A 4,684-nucleotide genomic window follows, 5' to 3' on the forward strand; every position below is an offset into this window, starting at 1 on the left:
CGCAGATACCCGAACCGTCTCTGTTTGATTTCTCCAGCACCAGCAAAGCTGCAGTAAGGATTTGCGCCTTGGTTTATTAGGCGGGCTTCAGCGCTGCGCTAACGGGACAATCTTGTTCTTTGTTCCGAGCAAGCGGCTTCGTACGGCACCGAGCTGTGACCTGTGGGTGTACCAGCACAGTCAGCCAAGGGGTGCTTGGGTTATCTCTACCAAGAGCCAGATATCCCATTAGAGGTGAAAATTACATTCTTGTAATCCTATTTCGCCCCCTGAAACTAAGGCCGTGCAGCTTGCTTTCTAGGGATGATGTTTTGCTAGGGAAATGGAAGAGCGTGAACAACGCTGCCCTTGTGTTATTGCTTCTCCGGCATTTTCGTCAGTGAACCAGCCCGGGCTTGTTCATCTAGGCAGCTTTTCTTTCCTTTGCAGAAAGCGTTCGATGTATTCGCTCCTCCATTTATGAAGAAAATTTATTTCCATCTGTGGATGCAAAAAGCGTCTTCCTAATTTTAAGTGAAGATACCAGTGCTCATATTCAAGCAGAAAAGGGTGAACCAAGGGAAGGAGGTGCGTTGAAGTGCACTTGCTGCATTTCTCTTCTGACACCTACCAAAGTACAGGATAAACTCCTCACCCACTGAACTAAGTGGGGAATTTTTCCCTTTTGTTTCACTTAAGGTGGGATTTTGACACTGGAATTCAGCGTGTAGGTCTTTGTCAGCTGACTGGGACATTAATTCATGAGCTTTGATATCTATATAATTCGATTTCTATAGAACTGGAGACATCTTAAACGTAATAACGATCTGTTATAAGTAGGACAGAGTGAATAACTTTATATGAGCACGCAGTTTGTAAACACAGCTTCCTTTGCTATGTATGAAGAATTCACCAAATGGAGAATTTCCTGCTTTTTATTTTTTAAATCCTTTTTTTTTTTTTTTTTCCTTGGACATTTTTAATATTCCTTTTCCCTCCCTTTCTCAAGGCTTGATTGCAAACAGGCCACACCAACTCTTCAGCGTTAAGATTCACTGCGTCAGTCACGTTCTAGCTAATTCTTACACAATAAAAGGGAAAAATACCAAACAGAACTAGCTTTTCCCCTTTAGTCAAACCTCGTGCTCAGCAAGATCATTTTGTTGCCCCAAACCCACAACTTTGTCATAGTCACAGGCAGCTCCACATCTGCGAGCACGTGAAATTAAAGTTCTTTTTTGGGGGCATTTATGAGAGTTAACATCAATTGTACGTGCGTCGTGGGCTACACGCTGTACCAGCACAGCTGAACTGTGAGTATATCAAAGAAAACCTGTGCCAGAAGTAGCAACCAACCCTCAAATTTGCTTGTAAGCCATTGAGGGGCCTGATGCAGTGTCTTTAACTATTTATACGATGTGCTGGTAACTGGACTCGAGCAAATTAAGCTGGGTAGATTGGATTATTCACAGTCCCTAGATGTCTGTTTCCATTTTTCTTATTTTTATTCATGGATCTCACGGAGGCAAAAAATGAAATGCAAAAGCCATGCAAAATTCAGCACAGACACTTCTAGCCCATAAGCTTTCCTTAGGGCATGTGAACTGTATAATTTATAAATAGCTCTTGTAGAGACAAGCCAAAAAATAACCTAGGGAAAAGTAAAACAGAAAAAAAAACCACCTGCCAACCTCTTGTTAGGTGAGGAAGTTCCGATTCAGGCACATTATATCGACCCCAAACGTCGGCTGTTACCTCAAAAACTGTTTTCGAACTTTCCTTTTCCTGAAATAACTTTCTGCTTCTCCCAGCTTTCTCCTACCTGCGTTATTTTTATTTCCTGGCTGCTTTCATCTCCAGCTGACGCCCCTCCTGCAGTACCTGGCGGTGCTTTGTGGGATGCTCGATGCGAGCGAGGAAGGGGAAGCGGGTTTTCCTCCTGCAGGCTCCTCTCTTCACCCTGTATGTGTCGGTATTTACCCCTCCTGGGGAAAAAGAAACCGTGCCATGGGGCTCAGAGCACCAGAGCTGATTCAATATTTATCGCAGCGGCTACAAATACCGGCGCTGACTGCCGTGGGCTTGGAGCAGGGTTTAATTAATCCTAATGAAAAGGCTGGGAGAGGAGGCTGCGCGGTGCTGGGATGCCGGGAGGGCACCCCACATGTCAGCGGGTTACCCCAGAGCTCTTACCCGCTGCGTGGATCCTTGGGAAGATGCAGCAGGTGCTTGCAGCCTCTGTCCCGGCGAAGCAGGATCTTCATAAGAGAAATCGGAGGCTGCTGGCGGAGCCATCCCGCTGGGACCGGGGAATTGGGGTGCTGGCAGTGGTACCCACACAGGCAGCTCCATCCCGCTCCCTGTGCACCAGGGGCCAGCCAGGCTGCGCTGCTCACAGCTTTTAAAACCGCCTCTGGCTCTGAAAACCCCAGGAAGGAAGCTCGAAGAAGACGGCTGCCATTGAACGAGGCCATGCGAACACGTTCCCGTTTCCTCCCAGACATTAATGTCACACCGAGACCCTCGAAGACCAGTGTAAAATTCTCCCTCTTAATGTTTTATCCTGTCCTCATTCCCACGGCTCTGGCAGAATCACCATTTTTCACCATTTGCATATAAAACCTTATTTCTGATTTGAAATAATGTTACTTTCGAGTCCATTTATTTTCTATGATTTATTAAGAAAGTACATCAGTATCACCAAGCTAATTATCATAGGCAAATGACTTGTCATAAAATTAATGTACCTAGCGAGAAAGTTAATAGTTATTATTTAAATTCATTGATTCCTCTTCTTTGTCTGTAATTACTTCCAGATATGTGAATGAATACAATTAATAAGGAAAAGTGAAAATGGAATGAACTTGTTTCAGACTTTTTCCTACACAACAGCCCTTGTTCCTGCAACCTTTGTTCTAAGTGAAACGACAGCAGGAGATCCAATTTTTATAATTAACTATTTCTTTTTCTTGTTTAGAAGGACATTTAGAAATCGAACCTAAAACCTCACAAAATATTCTGTCTTTTAATTACTAATAAAGTTGCCTGGGAAGAAGCCCTTTAAACAAAGAATTTTAATGGAGTGAATATTTAAAATATTGTGGTGAGTAAATACGTTGAAAATGTTGGGGTCTATTAGTTTCCTGGCAAGCTGCTCTCGTAAGCATAGTTAAAGAGAATTACTGTCCAAGCTCATAAAATAAACTAGACAAATAGCTAGCAATATATTTTCCACCTAATTTTTTTTTTCTGCCTTACTCTGCATTTTCCCCAAGCCCATCTTTCTCTCCTTTATAACCCAAATTCAACTTTCCACTTTGATCAAGTTTAAAACTCCATCTCTTCTTCTTGCTGTTCTTTCAGCTCCATTTTGGGAGCCAGGCTTATCCTCCTGAAGCGAGATAACAGAACAATGCTCTGTGACCTGGAGTGTCCGAGCAGAGCAGCTTTTAATCATTTTCTTAGCAGACCACATGCAAACTGATTTCTGGAGCCTTGACCTGGAGAATTATTAGTGCAAAGGAGGGGGATCAACCCTGCAGACACTGTTTGCAGAAAGGCAACTTATTTCCAACATGAATGACACTTAATTTTCCATCAAATTGTGGGGAGGGATAATCCTCCATAGCAGTTATTTTGGAGAAAATTGCCGCATCTTTGCATACGGTTTGCAAACAGAAAAAAAAGGCTGTTCTCCTTAAACAACTTCTGGGACACAAATGATGTACTCAGCTGCGCGGTGCTGAAGCCAGACTGTCAGCAGGACGAGAAACTAGTTCCTGCCAGGGAAAGATGCGAACCACGATGCTCTGCTTGGACCATCACTGTACGTAAAATATTAATATGTTGCCAGCTGTGAATGCATACCTGGTGCTTCTTTAGAATTGCCCAAACGCGGGTCAGATATTAGATGCCTTCCCAACTAAATCTCCCTGGGGGAATCTGACTGCATGCGTTAACTCACGTACAGCAAACCTGGAAATACGCCTCCGAAGCCGGGCACAACGTTCTCAGCGAAGACAGTAATAAAGCATGCCTTGTTTATATAGCTGCCTGCATCTTCCTGAGTTAGCGGCCTCTACCCGTTATGATATTTACAGCATTATCATTGCCGGCGTCCTGTAACTAAGAAGCAAATCACTCTAAAATATTGTTCTGTTTTAAAAAAACAACAACAAGGAAAACCAGCAGCCCAGCACAACTTTACTGCAAGGCTGTGCTCAAGAATTTAAGTGCCAAAAAGTCAATGTGTTTACTCAAGTGGACAGGGTGATATATATATGATCTACAGCGTTATACATGAAAGAAACGTATTATTGCTAAAACAGATCGATGACCAGTTACTTCACCTGGTGAATTAGAGTTTGACAGGAATAATCATTTGCATAAACCAAAATCGGACGTACCTGAGCATTGAGAGAGAGGCTTTTGAGCTGTGAGGTTATCATACCCTGCAACTGCTACAAGTGATTTTTTTCAAAAAGAGTCAAAGTTTTCCATTTCTCAACATCATGGGCCAAAGGCAGAGGGTAGGGAACGTCCTGATATGTTTTATACTAATCTCAAATGCATTATGATGCCAGAGAGGCGGCTGTAGAAGTGTTTTCTTCTCCATAATCATTTGTCTTTGTAAGTGACTCATGATTTGGCACCCATTAAAATCAGTAACATCTTTTTTGGTTTTGGCAAGCAATGAATTCTGGTT

This window comes from Anser anser (genome assembly GCF_964211835.1).
Source record: "Anser anser genome assembly, chromosome: Z".
NCBI classification, from domain to species: Eukaryota; Metazoa; Chordata; class Aves; order Anseriformes; family Anatidae; genus Anser; species Anser anser.